The sequence below is a fragment of the Xyrauchen texanus genome, chromosome 9 (assembly GCF_025860055.1).
Source record: "Xyrauchen texanus isolate HMW12.3.18 chromosome 9, RBS_HiC_50CHRs, whole genome shotgun sequence".
In the NCBI taxonomy this organism is placed as follows: Eukaryota; Metazoa; Chordata; class Actinopteri; order Cypriniformes; family Catostomidae; genus Xyrauchen; species Xyrauchen texanus.
This window is the reverse complement of record NC_068284.1, coordinates 32,705,693-32,727,607: the sequence shown is the minus strand read 5'-3', so window position 1 is coordinate 32,727,607 and position 21,915 is coordinate 32,705,693. Positions and strand designations below refer to the sequence as shown.

The following is a 21,915-nucleotide window of genomic DNA, read 5'->3' as shown; positions in this document are numbered from 1 at the left end:
CCATTGCTAAACTCCGACATACCTGTTTGCCAGTGTTTTTAGAAAACCAGCATCTTTTTCCATTCCATGAGCTCACATGCTCATGGTAGCCAGATTGTGAGACTAAAGCATCACACAGGCAGAATATTTCCAAATTGTACTAGTGTCAATATTTTATTGGGGGATTTCACCTGTAGAAATCTGGCAACCTTCCACATGTTGAAATCTATTCCTGACTGGCAAATATCTGTTATTTATTTATGAAACGTAGACATTGTAAAGTATGGAAAGTAAGGAAAGTGTTCTTTAAAATACTTTCTCCTATCTCAGTTTCATATGCAGAGACAACTATAAGTAGGCAATTTTTTAGGTTGATTTCCCTGAGAATCCATAACCAGCCAGACAACATGGGCACAACCAATGGCACTGAGTTTGAGGTGGGACTTTCTGTTAGTCCGACCAGTGAAAGATGGGAAGAGTGTTTGGGGAAACCAGTTTGAAAACACTCATTATATTTTCCATTCCATTTGGTGATGCTAGTGACACAGAAAACACACAATTCCTCTTTTAAGAAATCCAAGGCTTTTGAAATAAATTTCTATGAAAGCATTTAAAACTAAAGAAAAGACATTTGTTCTGTCTCTGCAATGTTTGCTCTTTTTCAATCCCAAAGCAGTTAAAGGGAAAGGAAATAGCCTATTCAAGAAGGCCTGATTAGAACAAAGACATGTTGCCAGTTCCAGTGGCCTCTTCCTTATAACAGGCTCATCCACTGTAACACACACACACACACACACACACACACACACACACACACACACACACACACACACACACACACACACACACACACACACACACACACACACACACACACACACACACACACACACACACACACACACACACACACACAGAGAGAAAAGCCTAATTGTACTCTCTCGCTGGGCTGGTAGGTTAATGTAATGTGAAATATGAATTCTAACTGTGCAGACCATGGCTAGATTTCATAAACACTTATCAGACTGCAGTTGTTTTTGCCAATGAAGTGTGTGTTCCAGAGGCCAACAATCATTAACACCGCTTAAAAAAGATGCACTGCCCATATCGGCTTCATAGCAATGGGTAGAGGGAGACATGTTGTGCTTGTTTATAAATTACAGACCTGTCAGGAAAAAGACTCAAATACAAGGCTGACACTTGTGATGTGCAGAGAAAAGGAAAAATCACATTTTACTTTTAGATATTGGAAGTACAGGGCTGAATACATAATCCACTGTTTAATGTTTCGGGTTGAATTCACAAGCAAATGATTTACATGGATATTGTCAGGTAAAGCTACTACAAAATCTGCTTACAATAGTATTGCAGGTTCACTCATTGTTCAGAATTTGTACTAGATATTGACCTTAAAGTAACAGTTCACCCAAAAATGAATATCCTATCATTATTTACTCACCTTTATGTTGTTCCAAATCAAATGACTTCGTATGACATTGTGGCAGGGCGGAGGGTGGGGCCGGGTCGTGAGCCTACACACCCGGTCCTGTATCAGGCTAATCAAGCCTTCGAGAGGGATAAAGGTCGACTGCAGAGGATCGTGCGGGAGAGAGAGATTGTTTACGGACATGTCCGTCGTGTGTGTTTATGTTTGTGTGCTTCAGTTTATTATTAAAATATTATTTATGTTGAAAAGCCGGTTCTCGCCTCCTCCTTTCCATTGATCCCTTTACAGACATATTTCTCTGTGTTCTACGGAGGAAAGAAAGTTACACAGATTTGGAACATCATGAGGGGGAGTAAATGAATATCATATTTGTGAAATAATTTGTATTTAAAATTTAATTTTAACATATTTAAAGGTGCACTCAGTAACATTTGTCTTTATATCATCTTGGACTTACCTAGCAGCTTGGATGTAGCATCATTTAAAATCAATAGTTTTCAGTTTCAGTTTCCATTGTAGAAATTTTCTGATTCACAGTCAGCCATGATTACTTTAATCAGTGAGTGAAAGTGTCAAATAACAGGAGAGTTACTGTGATTAAGCGAGTAGTATTCGGCTGATTATGTGATTCTAAAAACTCTAGTGACCCCCATGTAGAATAAAACAACTTTTATAAAGTTACTGGGATCTGAAATTAACACTTGCCAACCCTCACTGCTTCTGCATCTACAGCATTCATGATGTTCAGTTTTGTTAATGGTTCTTGAACATGCATTCTTTTGGCGATGCAGAATAAAATACTCACAGTGTTTCCTGTACCACCATTAAGTGCCGCAGCAACACTCACTGCTTCTGCATCACCATAAATCTCTACCAGAGTAGACCGATTCCAAATCAAATTACAATTTTCTTAGCTGGTTCTTTTAAATCTACAGTGCAAGACAAAACATGCGACAGAGTACTCTGATTCCCAAAGAAATTATAAGAAACTACAGTGCTACCAGTGCTGTCCAATTACCATATAAACGACTCTGTGAGCCAGCTCTTTTTAGTGAATCAAAGAATCAATTGGAGATGACTGAATTGACTCCAAATAAACCAATAACTGTTACTGTATTATGTGTACAGGCTCAGGTAACTCATGAGAGTTACTTACTGGTTGTTAATATGACAACATGTAGTTTAAAATACAAATAAAATGTTGTTGAATTATGGAAATTATTCTAAATGAACTATAATATTTAATAAATAATAAAATAAAACAATAGAATTCTTTAAAAAAGCAGCTAAATTTTTAACTTACTGTATTGTTTATTTGTCTCTCTTGTCTGTAAGATCTACTTGTAAAATGCATTAAAAAATATTTTCAAAAATTAGCCAGTAAGAAATCTGAAACTGGTGGGCTAAAAAGAAAGTTTTCTTCATTTTGATGTGACTGGAAATTATTTAATGATATTGTAAAATTTAATTTCATGTTTCATGTTTTAATGAAGAAACAATTACTGAGTGCACCTTTCATTTTAAATGAATGATAACAAGGCTGTGAGGGATAGACATATATGGCAGCGGGGGGCGTGGTCAAGCGTCTGTCTAGAGAGAGAGAAAGTGGTAAGGGTGCTGCCACCTGAGCTAAATCATGTCTAATACCTGTCTCTAATTATAGTGAGCAAGGGGAGAGTGGATAAAAAGAGTCACATCGCCAGCAGACCGGGATAGAGCCTGGGTCCTAATGCTGATAAATCATTGTAACTCTGAATAAGCAGTGTGAAGCTAAAAAGTATTGTGAAGCTGAAAGAGCATTGTGAAGCTGAAAGTGCATTGTGAAGCTAAAGAGCATTTTGAAGCTAAAAAGTATTGTGAAGGTGTGAAGCTGACGTGCTGTGGCGCCCTGTAAAAACACAAGATTACTCCATTAAAACTGGTTACCTGAGTTGAAGAAACCTGGTTCCTGTGTCCTTCCTTCACAACATACAATCCATTTCCTTCCTATAACGTCACTCCTCACTTGAAGTAGTAACTCCTTCAATACTCTCCATTGTTACTCACCTGTTGTTGTTCCTCCAGAGCTGTCTTCCTTCATCTCTGTGGTTATTATTATTAATCTGTCACATCCTGCTGTACCTCAATAAAGATCCCTGCTCCTGGGTTCATAACTAACATCAGTGTGTTGGTTCAATTCATGATAGAAGACTTGACCACGATATGGACCCAGCGGGATAAGATTTGCATCGCGCAACTGATACCATTTAGGTGCTGGTGCAACAGCGGGGAGTCAGTTAGCTGGTGCAACACTGGGAGTCAGTGCCTCTCTGCTCTGACTCCCACAGCTGCGAGCAGCCCTACTCTGCGGCCAGCGGGTGTAAAGAGATGGCTCTCCTCACCACTTATCGCCAATGACTCAAACCCTCCTTGAGTTGATAACTTGCTGGCTATGATGACTTTATGTGCCTGGAGTGCTTCATACAACTTTCTATCAGAATTGCTAATCTAATGCAATCCTGTCTGAGTGAAGCTGTTACCTTACACGCAGAGACTCAACACTACTCTTTCCTGGGTCATGGAACCCCACGAAGAGCCGACACAACTGGATTCCTTTGGGCTGAACCCCACCGAATGATGGAGATGTCTGGAATTTAGCCTCTGCCTCTAGAGCAGTTTTGCTGCTCACATCCTTCCAGAGTGCCCAATCTGACCACAGTGAATGATGGTGTGCTCTTTTTACTGCCATCCTGCCATTCATTCCTCGCTGAGTACCACTGTAATGATCATCTCTAATTCTGCTTCCTTCATGGCAGATGCTCACATCGACTCTCGGTGGGGAATTTCATCTTATAGGTGCTCAGCAGAAAGCTCCGCCTCAGCTCCATCACATGCTCTACTCCACACCCCATCCACTTCGTAGTGGTCTAACCACTTGGTACCGGCTACATAACTCACCAAACTGAACCAGTCACTGTAGTAGGCGCCTGTCACTCTGACTACCTCCCACTCCTCATCTTGAATGGCTCTACATCTGATGTTATCCTTGGTCAGACCTGGCGGATTCAACATTCTCCATTTGTGTCCTGGAGTCAGGGGAAATTTGCGCTTGGGGTTTCAGACCTGCCTCTCTCTTCCTCATCATCATCAGTTCCCTGAATCTCTGGTTGCAGTTCCCCTCTACTCCACGTCAATCGTGAGCCCATCTATTGACCATCAACCTGAGTTCATCAATGCTTTCAGTCCCTAATGAGCTACCCAGTTACCACCTCGTGGGAATGCACCATTGACTTGTTATCAGACGCTCCCTTGCCCTGTGGTCATGTGTACCCACTGTCTCTGCCGGAGCAGAAGCCCATGGAGGAGTACATTGCCGAAGATCTCCAACAGGGTTACATCCGCCCCTCAACTTGGCCTAAGACCCTGCATCGACTACAGGGTCCTCAATTATGTCACCATAAAATACTGGTACCCACTTCCCCTGGTCCCTACCACCTTTGAAACCCTGTATGGAGCAACTGTGTTCACTAAACTTGACATAAGGAGCACCCATAATCTCTTTCACATTCATCAAGGAAACGAGTGGAAGACTACCTTCATCACCCTTACCGGCCAATACGAGTATCAGGTGATGCCGTATGGGCTGGCCAGTGCCCCTTCAGTCTTCCAAGGGTTCATGAACGAGATCTTCCGAGAGTATCTCCACTGGTTCGTCATCATCTATATAGACAATATACTCATTTACTCCACCAATCTGACCGATCACCACCAACACATAAAACTGGTTCTTCAACGCCTCCATAACCATCAATTGTTCATCAAAGCGGAAAAATCTTCCTTTCATCAGTACTCCATTCAGTTCTTGGGTTTCCACATCATTCGTACAGGTGTGCAGATGGATCCAGGTAAGCATCTCTCTCTCTCCGGACTTCTAATCATGAACACCTGTACACAATCCCATAGTTAATCAAGGATGCTACAAATACTCACCTCTCACAGTCATTCTCTGTCAAGTCTCTCTAAGGACTAGTGCTGACCGTGCTACTTACATGCAGTGTTTGTATCACCCTTTTCACCTGTAGTGTAGAAAATGTATATTCTGCTCCGTTGCTATTTGAACTTCCTACATTGTCGTCCATCACATGAGGTAGTTACTCCTTCAGTTCTCTCCATTGTTACTCACCTGTTGTTGTTCCTCCAGCGCCATCTTCATCCATCTCTGTGGTTATTATTATTATTCTGTAACATCCTGCTCTACCTCAATAAAGATCCCTGCTCCTGGGTTCATTATCATCAGTGTGCTGGTTCAATTAATGATACTAACTTGATTCAGTTCAATTACATTTAGGGTATAAAGTCTCTTTTAAATGTCTTACAGGCTTCGACAAACAGTTATTTCTACGACTAACAAAATGTTGACCAAAGGAATTAAATTTAATGACAATGCACCCACGCTGAATGCAAATTTGAATGTCAATTTATGAATCTCAAAAGATCTCCTTGCAATTCCACACTGACTTTGTTCTGCAAGCAGAATCTATTCTAATATTAAACTCGTCAGCAATCGTGTGGGCTTCGGTTAAAATATCAAATCTCCCAGACAAGCAATTGAATGCACTTGTCCTTTCAAATAAGACATACACTGATATCATTCTGCATGTATTCAGCTGAGAAATATAACACATTATTAGTAACACTGAAATGTCTATAAGTGAGGTGTTGAATAAATAGCTGGACTGGTTAATGAAGACAAAATAGATCCACAATAAATTAATCAATTCTCTCTTTTAACTACAAAGCAGGAAGGATGGAAATTGGCTAAGAAAACTTTATGTGGGAGTGTTTCTCCATCTGCCCGCACAGATGGGGAGAACTAGCGACTGAAAGACCAACACGAGCCAGCAACACAACAACAAACAGTGGGTCATAGCAAATATCCTATACAACAGATCTACATATTCCGACTACAAGAGAAGAGCTGTGATTTATGTTTTTTCAACAAATTCTACAAACTGTTCAATCTTGTCTATCTATTTGCAAAGGAACAGAAACAAAATTGCACAGAATATCAATGTATCTGACAAATATTGCACTTCTCAAACTGCAGTTATCTGATCAGAGGTGGGTAGTAACGTGCTACATTTACTCCTTTACATTTACTTGAGTAACTTTTTGAAAGAAAGAAAATACTATGAGTAGGTTTAAAAGTGGGTTTTACGCTCACTCAAGTAAATATTAAATGAATTTTACAATGGGTGGTGTTCCTGTCATTACATTACTGGGTTTCATTTTAATTCATATATAATTTATTGAGAGATTATTGAATGGGACTTTTATGAGAGTGGAAGTTCACTCAGCAGTAAGTGAACGAAATGAGTGAATTCAGACACTGACCTCGGAGCTCTGGGGCTGTCGCACAAACAACATCACATATGAAATGTTAAAATATGTGGGCCTTATTTGTTATTCTTATTAAATAATGTATTAATAAAATAAATATTCATTCTGTTTGTCATTTTTTATATATACTGTGTGTTATTATAAAGAGCAAACACATTTTATCAAATAAATAATTACTTTTATGTATCTGCATGTTTTGCCTCTCTATATGTTAAGTTATTTTAATCAAGTAATGATTTGTCAAAAAGTAATTTACTACATTGAGCATGAAATAACTGACTCCCCGCTGTTGCACCAGCGCCTAAATGGTATCAGTTGCGCGATGCAAATCTTATCCCGCTGGGTCCATATTGCGGTCAAGTGAAGGAAGCAGTCAACTCCCATCTCATACATCTTCCCCATAATGGATTGTGGGAAATTAACCATTGTCGAGTGTACATCAAATGTACACTCAAAATTAGAGTGCATTGTGGGTAAGAATGAGTGAACAAAAGTAGGGAACGAGTGGCTCACTCAGAATTTAGACACTCCTACAAAATGACAGACACCTGAAATAGTGCACTATATAGTGGATGGGGGTGGTTTCAAACACAGAGTATGTTCCACGACTAATGATCTAAATACTTATGAGACTGAAAACTTTAACTACACTGAAATAAGAATCCACAAAGGACTTTAACAGCTTTGAAATAGCGAAAGAAGGCATTAATAATGCATGATTTTCCTTTGGTTTATATTTCAGCATTGTATGTAATGTCCTTGTGGGACATTTTCACGTTTTCACTGTAATAATTACTAGACATACTTCCAAACCTCTCTTCTTATTGACAAATTCATCCAGATCTGACAAGAGCCCTTAAAGGGATAGTTCACCCAAAAATTACAATTCTCATTATTTACTGCCACCCCAGATGTGTATAACTTTCTTTCATCTGCTGACCTCAAATGAAGAATTTCTCAGCTCTGTAGGTCCATACAATGCAAGTGAATGCGTGGCAACATTTTAAAGCTAAACAAAATCACATAAGTCAGCATAAAAGTAATCCATAAGACTCCAGTGGTTAAATCAATATCTTCAGAAGTGATGTAATAATGTGGATGAGAATCAGAGAAACAGATCACTTTCACATTCTTGTTTTTGGTGATTCACATTCTTCTCTGCATATTACCCCCTGCTGTCTAGCAAAGAATTACAAATATTGATCTGTTTCTCACCCACACCTATCATATCTCTTCTGAATACATGGATTTTACCACTGGAGTCTTATGGATTACTTTAATGCTGCATTTATGTGCATTTATTGGAGATTAAAAATGTTAGACAGAGCTAAAAAAATCTTATGTTCTGCAGAAGGAAGTCATACACATATGAGATGGCATGTGGGTGAGTAAATGATGAGAGAATTTTCATTTTTGGGTAAACTATATCTTTAAAGTGGTAGCTCAGCCATAATTTAATATTATGTCTTAATTTCCCTACCCTCATGTTGTTCCAAACCAGTGTGATGCTTTGTATTATGTGGAACACAAAATATGTTAGACAGAAGTCTCAGTCACCATTCACTTTCAAAATGTTCACTTTGGAGAAAAAAATATATTCACTGAAAGTAAATAGTGACTCCTTCTGTCTAATATTTCCTTATTGCGTTGCATGGAAGACAGAAAGTCATACAGGTTTGGAACAACATGATGGTGAATGATGACAGTATTTCCATTAATAATAATAATAGTTTGTAATACATGTTCAGTGTGTATTATGTAATGGAATATAGGGGAGTTAATATCTATTATGTCATTTGTGAAAGTAATGACTTACTCACTACTTGAGTACTCTTTTAATTGGATACTTTCTTACTCTTACTCTGGTAATTATTCATGTGAGTACTTTTACATCTACTTGAGTAAATATATTTTTTAAGTAATTGTACTTTTACTTGAGTACAGTTTTTAGCTACTCTACCCACCTCTGCATCTGATTGGCCTATAGCTTCGGGGAGAACAGGAAGCAGGAGTGGATATTGGATGATGGGTATTTGGGAGCTGCTGTGCCTGTCGGGCTCTCTCAGTGGGAAATCAATGATATTTGTTAATTATTGGATGAACTTAATCTGTTCCACTGCTGTAATTACTACCACCGCCTGGAAGTCATTATAAAATAATTTGTTTTATTCTATCTTTTGGCCTGAAGTAATGAATACAAGTCATTTTGTTTGATATGTTTGTGAATTAAAGAGGAAAAATATTGTCCAAGCCAAGTTTCTCTCTCTCTGTCTCTGCCAAAATTAGTTTGCATGGCTGTTGTACTTGTGTCCTTTAAAAATAAAGATTTGACACTTTGTCAATAATTGCTTCTGACAGCAGTCATTGACCATGTCGCCTCTAGAATCCGGTATAAGTGTTGGAATACTAGCACTAATCGAAAATGACATTGTATCAGAAAGATTCATTTTACATGTAGGTTTACATCTGTATATCCGAGGGAGTGCATTTACAGAGTTACAAATAAAATGTGACCACTTATACAAGTGAGCCGGCACATTTCCATTGGAGACATTTTTGAGAGAGGAAATTTGTGAGCAGATAACATATTAAGTTAATGATACTGTCTAATTACAGACAGACAGAATCTTCACTGGAGCAAATAATTGTTTTACTTCTTAATCACATATCAATTAACAAGCACAAGATATGCAGAAAACCTGATTGGTTGTGATAAATTTGACCTCATCTACTCTGGAATTAAAAATGACTTTGTTTGACAAAAGAATGAAAAGATAACATGCTTTTGCCATGTATGGTGTAGAGCACATACAAACTGCATTAAAGGTATTTACTAACACTCATGTCCTTTAAAATCCATATGTCCTTCTTTCCTCTGAAGAATGCAAAAGGAGGAATTAACATACAGTAATAAGGAAAGGGTGTCCTGTTGGCTGATTTCAGTAGAGTGGCAGTTTATAATGACTTAATTTAAAGCTTTAAAAAAAGACTCAAATGTGTCATAAAACATTCCAAGTCTTCTTAAGGCACACAATAGGTATTGATGGGAAACAAGCCAAAATGTAAGATATTTTAGTGTAAAAATCTTGAGTAAAATGTGAATGTGTAGAAAAGAGCTATGACTGAAGTCAAGATTTTCACTAAAATCAGCTTGTTTCTCAACAAATACTATTGTATACCTTTAGAAGACTTGGAAAATGATGCTCTGCCCATGTATTGACAGCGAACTGGACACCTTTTCAATTCCTCCTTTTGTGTTCAGCAGACGAAAGAAAGACATACAGGTTTGGAACATCATGAAGGTAAGTAAATGCTGCAAGAATTTTCATTTTGCATGAATTATTTGCTTAAATGAAAAAAAAAAGAAAAAAAAAGTGTGTGCTAGTTGCTTAGCAAAAAGACAAATTTATTCACTGTTTTTGTACTTTTGGCCGTTTTGGCAGATTAAAGTATTTTACAAGTTGTTGCATTTCTCTACATCAACTTTACAGTACCTTCAGGGCAAGATAAACAAACAGGCAATTTAAAAACATGAGAAAACATGCCTTTTACTCAAACTTATAGATGAGCTGAGATCACAGCCTGAAGTTTTAATCACAGCTTCAATGGTGCAACCACATGGACTTAAGGTCATGGAATAAGCAAATCATAAGATACCAATGTCACTTAGCAGCTGTCACAGAAATAAACTGCCAATTCATTTGGCCTTCAAAATAAATGTTGAAACAAATGTTGAACAGATAAATAATAACAGATTTTTTACATTTGCATTAGAAAAGTAATATTTATACTCATAATAATGTATTATTTTAAGCCAGGAGTCATTTAAAAGCAGTATCAACAAAACATAGTTATGCAATTGACCTATCAAATCCATTGATAGAGACATAGCTCTTTTTTATGTATTTATTTTTGTCTTTTTCAACTTTGTTAAACACAACCAGATCTTGACAATGCCTGCTGTGTTCTCACTTTCTGTCCTTTATGATCTCATTCTCTTTTAAGAATACTAGTAGATCAAAACACTGGCTGATTTTAGATAGGAATCAAGAAATTCCTGGCTCGTATCTGTGTGTCTGCAAATCACTCCTGATTCATTCATTTCTTCCATTTCCTCCAGAGCTTTACAGACCAATCAATCACCCTGTTAGCTGGCCCTGATCGAATACTAGCTGATAAGTCAAATGATTTTTTTTGTCACTGAGCTCTATATAACAGTGTTTTTAGCACTCTATTGATTGCTGATTTTCTTTGGCTCAGCAAAGCTTTTCAAAATGCCAGCAGCTGGAAATTTATCCAAAACTGTCAGCGTACCTATCAGGTATACCTGATAGGAGGCCAATATAAACACATGCACACACGCAAACACACACACAAAACCATAGTGCTGACTTCTTGCATTATCACTATTAAAAGTGCTGTAAGTGTAAGTTTAGGTTTGCTGACTTTGGACGATGGGTTTTTGGTGAGTGGGCGTGGTCTAATTCAGGCTATGTCCATTTGTTTAAGTTTGAAACTTCCGTTTTAAGTTTCTTCACATCATTGTTTTCTTAAATATGCAGTTATTGAATGTGTTTTGGAAAGTTTCAGTTTTTTGGTGGAAGAAACCGTCATTCCAGTGTGGATGAGAGGTGTAAACGTTGCAAAATCAGTGTTTTCAAATGAAAACGGATTAGAGTGGATTTGGCTACAGTGGATGGCAAAGGTTAGCAAAACTTTAGTAGCACATAAATGGTTTAGTTTTTTGCACCCCTCTTGGCAATCTATTTCATCCTGTTTGATGAACATTGGCAGATATGGGAAGTGATCAGGGGCCTGTTCATTCTAAACCCGTTTTTTCAGAGCGATTGTTCATTCTGAACGAGCTTTTGAGCGGTTACAATGGATTTCAGTGGCGCTATTCAAAGCGGGTCCTACAAATCATCTGCTGACAATCCATAGTTTTTTTTTTTTTTTACGTAGAGTGGTCCGATTCTTTTTTTTTTTCGGGCTGCGATGAAAACTGAATGACCAATGAGAAAAGAGCTTTTTGTCATTTTTCCAGAGTTGCTGCAGCTGCCCAGTCCTGCTCATTGTTAATCAACTGGCAAACCCTGGCATTGAACGTTCAGCTGATACACACCCAGAAAAATATATACTTAAAAATAAATAGTTGCAGTCCATGAACCCTTTGTACTGCAAACATAAATCCGGTCTGTTTTTGCAAGTTTGCTTATATATTTTTTTTTTAATATACATTATTATAAATGTATATCAATGTCCCTGTATACTCATAAAAAGATTCATTATATAACATTTTTTAGACAAAAAAATTCCAGATCCATACTGCAAATCTTATTGCAAGGACAATATAACAATGTATTGAAATAATTAAAATAAAGAAAAAAACATGAACAGTGTATGACGATATATATCGTGGCGACAATATAGTGTCAATCGATAGATATGTTGCTTTATCATGTATATTGCAATATGTAAATATCCATATGGGCATTCTCTATCTGTGGGCAGGACTTTATAGGATCAAAATCCTGTGAAAAGCATTTGCAGTCACGGATCCAAAAAATAATAAATGTGAATCAAAATAATACGTGTAATTAAAAAAAAAATAATAAGCGCAGATAAAAATAAACAATAAGCGCAAAAATAAATAAAAAAAGCACAGATCAAAATAATAAGCGCAGATCAAATGAATTAGCGCAGATCAAAAAATAACATGCATGACTCAAAAATATATAAACACATTTAAAATATACTGCCATAAACAACAGAAAAATTAAGCTATTTATTTTTTAAATTTTTTTTGTTCTCTGACAATTTTGCTCTTATTTAGATTTTTTTTTTTTTGCATGCTTACGCTGTATTTTTCTTTGCTTTTGGTTCCAAGTTCTGAGCTTGGTTTTCCAAAACTTGTGAGTAGAGATTCAAGTAAATCAGAGCAAGTTTTTTTGTCCCTATTTGTCCACTAGTTCTTGATCGACAGCTCCTCCTCATTCATTCATGTCCCAGTCGAGGCCTTCTAGTTGGCCTTGAATGACGCAATCACGCTTTAAGTGATGTACGTAATTTGAAACCGAAGAGCGCGAGATCTTGCTGACGAGTCGACTGTAACTGCCAAATCACCACTGAGAAAGAGATCCTTGTGGATTTAAAAACAAGAAGTTCTGCATGATCGTGTGATTGCCTAATTTATTAAACAGGGAAATTGGTAAGTGCTTTTTGCATTGTTATAGCAACACCAGGAGTTTTCTAAGTGTAAATTAGGCTGCTTGAGCATTCAGTGTCAGATCAATGAAAAGTAGTGCTGCGTTCCATTCAACACGGAAAGTCGGATTTTACAACTTCCTACTAGGAAAAGTGCAATGGAATTTATCATGAAGTCAGAATTACAACTTCGTTCAGAAATTCTCACCTCCGATTTCACTGAGATGCAGGGGCATGATGTCACACAAACATGTCGACACTCGTAATATCAATATATAAAAGCTTGTTTAACAAACGCCTACAAAAACAGGTGTATAAAACATTATAATCTCTTTTGAGAATCATACACATGACGCAAAAATGCTAGCGCGGCAGCATTTCTTATCAGTTGGGTTGCTAGGAGAGATCTCTAATGAGAGTCAAACCCCTGCTAATCTAAAAGGAGTGTTGCAATTCCCTATCTGTCACTCACTTGACATTGTGTCGATGTAGTGACACTAGGGGTCAGATTTGGGAGCACCCTTATTTGAGATAAGGCCAATGAAAATTGTCGAGTGGAATTTGCATGCCACTCCCCCGGACATATGGGTATAAAAGGAGATGGCTTGCATCCACTCATTCAGATTTGTTCTTCGGAGCCGATCAGTGTTGAAAGCTAATTTTCTGGAGTTCCATTCACCTCTACGAGTGTTTAAAAGGCTGTTGATATACAGCACATTTACAGTGGGTTCTCCCTTCTCGCACAGATAAGTGCAGAGAACTCCCCCGGGCACTTCAGCAGCCACACTAAAAGTGTTTTTTTCTCTAAAAGAGTAAGCACTGACGGAAAGCATCATTTTAAAGATGCCTTTCTGCTTATGTGCCGTTCCTGGGTCCGTTATCTCTCATCCTCTGATAGCCATGATCGCTGTCTCACGTGTATCGGCCCTAGTCATGTTGAGACAGCGTTAGTGGATTGCTCATGTTCTCACTGCAAGAACATTGCAACATTGCGATCACGGCTTTCTTTCTTATATAGAGAGAAAGCTACTTCAGCTGTTCCCCATCCTGGTCCTTCTGCTTACATGCACAAGGCTGTGGTGATTATCACTGGGGCAAATTGGCTGCTTCAGTGGGAGCATTTCCGCCGGATGAATCCCCACGGATCTCCCATTCCCCAGCATGATAGTTTCCAATGGTCGAGTTCATGGATGAGTCAGGTGGCTCGCCCCAGGGTGGGCTTGACGTCTCCTTCGGGGCTCACAATGAGGATGAGGTATCAATCACAGCATCAGAGACTGTTCTTTTGCAGTCTGATGCTGAGGACTCGGCCAGGCTCCCACCATCTGGTGCGATCACCCAGTGAGAGGCCGACACGTAGCTGATGGCCATGTTTTCCCAGTCTGCCGTGAGGATCGAAACCCTTCACTCTGAGCATTCGTCAGGTGGAGCAAGCGATTATGGTGCACCTGTGCCTGCAAAACACTGCCACCTGGCGGAATCGGCCTAGGCTCCCTTCCAGGGCCTGTAGGCTCACTTCGTCCTTGATGGCCAAGGCTTACAGTGCTGCTGGACACGCCGCCTCCTTCTTGCATAACATGGCCATGGCTGCGTTCGGTGACCGACTTTGCCCTGCAGGTGACGAAGGTCACGGAGCAGGCTCTCAGGCAGGCGATGTCCACTATAGTGGTCCAGGAGCGCCACCTGTGCCTCAGCCTTGCAGATATGTGGGAAACCAACAAGGTCCGCTTGCTTGACACCCCCATCTCTCAAGGTGCCCTGTTCGCGACACTGTTGAGGACTTTGCCCAGCAGTTCGGAAGCAAACAATCCAGCACATCCTGCCCCGGCATGATTCCTCAATTACCTACAGGCGGCAGAGATCGAGTACCCTGTCTGCTCGTTGCCGAGGGCATCCACCTACGGCAGCAACACTGGCTCCGCTGATGGCTCAGCCTCAACGTATAGCCTCCCACAGGAAGTTGACACCCCCCGTTCCTCGGTCTGGCTCCAAGAACCCTAAGAGGGCTTCAATGTGTCCCTAAGACAGGTGACCCAGAGGTGAGGAGACCTGATTTCAAACAGGAGGTGGTACACAGACCACTCCATCCCCTGGTGGAGGGCCGGGAGGAGAATCTTTGGTTCCCTTTTTTTAAGATTTTGCTGCATGCCCAAGGAGCACAGGCACATTCATTTTCAAAAAAAGAATGGTTTCCTCATCCAAGTGGCAATTACGCAGCTCGTGTTGATGCATATGAGACCGCTTCAGCACTGGCTTCAGACTCAAGCCCCGAGATGACCATGACGCCACGGTAATCATCACGTGGCTATCACACCGATCTGTTGCCGCAGGTTCAGCCCTTGGACAGATCTTGCAATTCTACGGGCAGGGGTTCCCCTAGAACGAGTGTCCAGGTGTGTCGTTGTCACAACAGATGTGTCCAAGTCAGGCTGGTGTGCCGTTTGCAATAGGCACGCAGCCTTGGGCTCCTGAACAGGACCTCGACTATGTTTGAATATCAACTACATCTAGTTCCTGGCGGTATTGCTGGCTCTGCGGAGGTTTCGGCCATTGTTCCAAGGCAAGCATGTGTTAGTTAGGGAGATATATAGTTTTTAGTTACATTTTTTATGGACTCGGTGTGAATAGACCTTCCGTCAGATTTGGTATATACAGGCCTCAAACCTGGTACGTTTACTCAGACTAAGCTGTTGTCATGCATTCACTTTTGATAACAACACAGTGGGCCTGCAAATTACACACAATATTATACTTTTAAAGCATTATTATGTTATGCTGCTATCTTTACTTTACACCACAAATCTTCTCACACAATGCAGATTTTTATTCTAAGGTTGACAAATTGTCTTTACATTGTTCCTTTTTTTTATTTTTTTTAGGGAGATTTTTTTTTTAAACTATAATATTCTTTAAAGTGGACCACATTGGAAAGGCCTACATACTCATCACTGTAAAGAGAAGGTTTTATGTATTTATAGCACTATAAATAATTTTATTTTAATCAACAATTATACAAATATCATAACATTTTATTATAGAACCCACATTCTTTGTACAGTTCGTTCAGTCAATGAATGTTAAAATGTTAATCATAAAATTACATTCTATAGAATCAATATGCAGGTAATGTCTTCCAATTCAAAGCTTAAGCAATCAAATTCAGCACTCGTTATTCTTATTTACTGACTTGTTAATATGTGGACCACAGATAGCATAGATCAAGGTTATATAGCATAACCTCGAGGTTACAAATTATATTTCTTATCACTTTAATTAATTTACATTATGCACAAATTTCCAGACTTGTTCAATGTACTCTATTATCTGAAAAAATAAATGAGACATGCTGTTTATTTAGAGTAACCTAAAGTGCCCTTCCTTAGCTGCTGGTTGAGTGATTTAATAAAAAATATGGACCGTTTACAGCTGCCTTTGCAACTAGGAAGAAATGAAAGTTACTTTTCCCTAATTTTGAGATCATAAACATCCATAATCAGTTAAAACGCCATAATTTCATTCAATACCAAGTTTTCTTGGGGCAGATTGACCCTACTGTACATGAAAATTCCCAGCCATGGCCTTTTAGGGCACAATACAACAAACAGGTGCCTCATCAAATAAGAAAATGACATGTAGTAATCGACATATATGTTCATCATTCTCCACCTCTGTTACAGCAGGTCTTTATCTGATAATGCACATAAATAATCATGTTTTGCCTACTAAAAAGCATCACATTAAATATATGGAAAATATGAAAAATATAATCTAAGTATAGTAAAAAGTACTTAACAATTGATCTGTTTCTCACCCAGACCTATTATATCACTTCTGAAAACATATATTTAACCAATGTCATATGGATTTCTGATATGCTGCTTTTATGTGATTTTTGGAGCTTGAAAGGTCTTGTCACCATTCACTTGCATTGTATGGACCTACAGAGCTGTAATATTCTTCTAAAAATCTTGTGTTTCTGTTCTGCAGAAGAAAAAAAGTAATACACATCTGGAAAGGCATGATGGTAAGTAAATGAGAGGATTTTCATTTTTGGGTGACCTAACCCTTTAAGCAACCCAGAGTTCAGGTTTTATGTCAGAGTTGGTTAACTCTGCTTTCTGGAATACCCCCAAGGAAACCTGTCTGAAAGCTGTTGTTATTTTTGCAATTCTGTTTGGTGCCACTAGTGGGGCACAAATTGTACACTTCACCTTTAAATAATGTTGATCAGTCTGAAACTTTTTTTTTTTAACAGTCTGAAAAAGTAAAATCTGATAAACTCAGCTCTAATCAAATTAATCATGTTCATTTAGAGGATAATGCTGCAGTTTCATGTGTTGAAATGATCATAAAAGCAACAATCCCCTTTTCAATCAAAACAAGAGCTCACTCAGCTCACACTCACCTACAGGCAATTTGTAGTCTCCAATTACCTTAACCTGCATGTCTTTGGACTGGGGGGAAACCAGAGCAGTCTGAAGAAACTCATGTGAACACAGGGAGAACATGCAAACTCCACACAGAAAAGCCCACTTGAGCAGGAACCCGAACCAAGGACTTTCTTGCTGTGAGGCAACAGTGCTTCCCACTGAGCCACCAAGTCTTGTTGTATGAACTCATTTTATCAAATTTACTAAATAAAAATTACAAACATTAATTTGTAATTAACATTTTTACAAAGTAAAAATGTTAATTACTTTGAGGGAACTTCATTTATACCAATTTTTTTTTTTTTTATTTTTTTTTTTATATATATTTTGATGTCCAATATTTGTTGTTTTAAGTGTAAAAAGTTGTAAGCTTGTAGTCTCAACAATAGAGGATGACATCTAGACAATGAGTTTTAAGTCAAGCTTTCCAACCAGGCATGCGGTGTCCTTAACATCCAAACAAAAAAAATACGGTGATACTCAAAATAATTTTGTTTGGAAATAGATGCACCCAAATGAAAAAAGGGGGGGACAACAAACACCAACAGTGCAAATACTGCAATAAAAAGCAAATATTAAGACATATAATTCACCAATTTTACTCATGCCGTGGTGCATTCTGGGAACCTGACATCATATGTACCTCTGTTTTTTTGGCCAATTAAAATTATTTAAGTTATCCTAAAGCAAATGGATTAAATGACATTCCATTTGACAAATTAAATTTATAGTTTGTGACAAAAAAATAAAAAAATCAATAAAAAAAATCCAAGAATTGTGTTGCATTAGCTAATTTTAAGTAGCTAAATTCAGGAGCAAGGAGCAAAAATGTATTTTTGAGTGTATTACAGGCTATCATGGCTTTCAGTATGTGAACATGAAAATGGCTCACCTGCAAAACATGTATCAAATAGATTGAACCCATGAATAGATCATGGCTTCCATGTTCAAAGGGTAAACAAGAAATGCCTCATGTTTTGGTATAATTTTCTTCAGCAACAACACTTTTTCACTTGTCTAATGTGTCCTTGGCTTATGTTTAGCATTAGATTGGGAGTTAATTAAATTGAGAACAGCAGTCCTCAACTGGGTCATTTCAACTGCAGGAGAACAAAACTGCACACAACGTGCAACAATGTAGCATCATGGTAAACAGATTCATCAGCAAAGCTGTATTTAAGTCAATGACAAAAAGAATGGTCGATCCATTTTTGTGACTTCAACAGGGAGTGGACAACATGCTTTCATTCTGGACAATGATCCTTGGGTGGTCTAATATATGCAGCCCAATTTCTTTTTAAACACGAGCGTTCTCCCTCAGAGTATGCCGATGGGAGACTGGCTTAATTACCATGTAGCAGTCTATTAGCAACAGTAGAAACTTGTGCAACACATTTACTGCTGGGCATTGTGCAGAGGCAAAGCTCCTGGACTGAAATATTATGTAAATTATTAATTTCCTTATAAGCTAACACAGTTGTGCTATTAAGCTACCCACTGGCCTGTTGGTATATGTTAATTATTTTCACATTGAGAGAAAAGAAACACAAAAAAGCTAAATGTATTATGGAATAATGAATTACACAAGAACCAACTGCACAGATGGGTTTATTGTTTGTCATGGATCTTGTGTTATGTTATCATAACAATTATTTTGATATAATTTGATTTTGCTTAAAGACCCCATGAAGCATGAAATCACTGTCCTGTATTGACGTATATACCTTTGAAACAGGAAGTTTGGGCTGGAATATCAAAAGTTGTAAATGGCCAATAAGCTTTAAGTTATATACCAGCCAGAACCCACGCTTTACTACTTGTCAATCAAAAGAAACCTTCTTATTCAAGAAAGCAGCTGATTGGACAAAAATGTGTGTAGTGCAGCATGAGTCATCAATAGTTTTGGTCAGTTTTCTCTGAAGAGAAAGACTGTAAGTTTTAAATGCATCAATCTTCTAAAAGTGAATTTTGTCAACTTAGGTGGACCTCGAAGCAAACATGGATTGACTAAAAGCCACAAAACTCAAAACAAATTTATTTCATGGTGTCTTCAAATCTTTAGATTACGAATAAGTATTTTGTTTTTATCTCAGAAATACAGCAGCAGTTCCATTTAAGAGCTTTACAGTAAGTGCCATTCTCAGTAACTTTGTATTGGTATGAGAGTGACATTTTTCATTTTAACCAAAGCAAGTGTTTTAAAATCTAATGTCTGTCAACCACATTTCCATTTCCATAAATTTCACTGTTTTGGTTGAGAGAGAGAGAGACTCTTTTGGTGGCTGCATGTTTAATAGATAGGTCTGCTTGCTAGAGGGAGGAGAGAAAATTTTATCTGAATTCTCAGACTCATGAAAAGCTTTGAAATCATGCCTAAGACTAATGAAATAGGCACAGGAGGGAGGATGGAAAGAGCAACGGAGAGGTGTGATCTACCTACGGAGAGATTACCATGTACCACTGAGCTCTCATCTTACAATGTGTGGGGAGGTGTGCTGTATCGTTCCTCGCATGGGAAAAAGGTCTCACAGCCGAGGTGTTAAGATTTATCCTCCAGCTATAAATCTGCAGAATGGATCCACTACACCAGATTTTTTAATATCATGCCGATACCACACTCTCTGCCCATGGACAATATGTTCAACTGACTTTGACAAATCAAACACTTAAGAAATATGACAATATCCTTCACAGTGCAGATATGTTTGCAGGAAGAATGGATGCACAACAGCAAGTGTGAGAATATTTCTTAGGTTCTGGGTGTAGTGTAAGATATAAACAGCATGTTTATCCAGAGAGATGGATGGTGACATCATTATCTGCTCAGAACAGCATCCCCAACTATTTGGATGGAAAGTTTTTCACTGCATAGAACAATAATTACTCACTCTTAAAGGTGAGGTTGATATGAAATTAACAAAACATCTAAGCAAAAAATGGAGCAATCAGATCTTTCATGATTTCTGACTGCAGCTAGATTTGGAGTTGATTGCAGCTACTGTATTTGCAAAACTTTTAAGTAACTGAGCTGACCCAAAAACCTGCTATTTGTCTCCAGTTTTGCATGTGTATGTATGCCGTATGCATTTTTAGATTCCTTCTGAACAGTACAGCAGAATCAACATTTGTACTTGATGTACATCAGAATATTATTTAAAGACATATAGAAATGGCTTACAATGTTATACATTCTAATTGGATTTGTTGAGCACCATCAACCACAGTGAATAAAGGACTTCTCAGAAACACTGACATTGCCAATAACACCATTTAGCATGGACAGAAATAGAAATGTCATCAGGACTCAAAGTAGGAAACAAATTATTCTGATAGACGTGACATTTGTCAGTTGTCTGTACCAAATATACTTCCATATACTTTTTTTTACTGCTTCTAAAAAATAAACATCACAGGATTAAAAAGTAATTAAAAAGGATTAAAAGTTTGCTTAACCTCATGTAAAAATGTTTGTAAGCAATATTTTCCATGTTAAATAAAAATAACAGTCTCTCACTGATGATATATATTATATTTGATATATTTATGCTAATAGTAATAATTATTATTTTATTATTAATAATATTGCTATCTAAAAGACAAACAATAATGAAAGTAAAGTTTTGCAACAATCTCGCTTGCATAAATGTGCGTTCTTTATTACCAACTTCTATATATAAGTATAATGCACTTGTTTTTACTCAATGTACAAGCACATGTTTATTAATAGAAAATATCATGAATAGATACTGATAATACCTCTGGATGACTTAGTAAAATCTGAATGCATATTAAAAAAGATTTAACCGATGTAATCCAAGAGAATACATCTCTGGTTACATCAGAATTAGTCAGCTCCTCATGTGACTTGAGTAACCTGACACTCCGTCTCAAGCTCAATATGATAATGTTTTGATTGATGAAGAACCCACAAACCGATTCATTACCTGAGCCCCCTCCCATTTCCTCCACCACTTCTATTATCAGCCCACAGCCCCCCTCAAGTACAGTACTGCTGCTATGAGCAGAGAATCAAGTGACGCTTATTAAAGACAAGCTTAACTTACCCAGTTTTGGAACCCAGTGCTGTAATTGCTTTGTGTATTCAGATGTTCATCTTTTCTGCATCTTCCTGGTCCTTGAGTGCCTTTTTCTCTCTCACACTGTTTCTAGCAACGGTCTATTGATCGGTCAGCTGTGTATTCTGTAGTCTATTGTTGCCACCACCGGGTAGATTGGAGCTCCTCTCTGGCTGCCTGTCGCGGCTGCAATGAGGAGGCTGAGCAATGTGTGCACCTTGCTCCAGCTCTAACTTGGTCTCTCTCTCTCTCTCTCGCTCTCTCTCTCTCTCTCACTGTGTCTATCTGTCTTTCTCGCCCTCTTCTCTCTCTAACACACACACATACACTATCTCTGTCTCACTCCCTCTCCCAGTGACACCCCTACTCTTTTCTCCTACCCTTTCTATTCCTCTCTACA

General features: G+C 38.2%; 1 protein-coding gene across 1 annotated transcript in view; it reads right to left on the bottom strand.

Annotated features, from left to right (window-relative positions):
• The window catches only part of LOC127648831 (tenascin-R-like), a 206,342-nt gene extending 184,696 nt beyond the window's left edge, over nt 1-21,646 (bottom strand). Inside the window, exon 1 of the mRNA XM_052133605.1 lies at nt 21,504-21,646. The gene's annotated coding sequence lies outside the window, so the exon portion shown is untranslated. The remainder of the gene's footprint in view (nt 1-21,503) is intronic.
• Nucleotides 21,647-21,915: the final 269 nt, after the last annotated feature.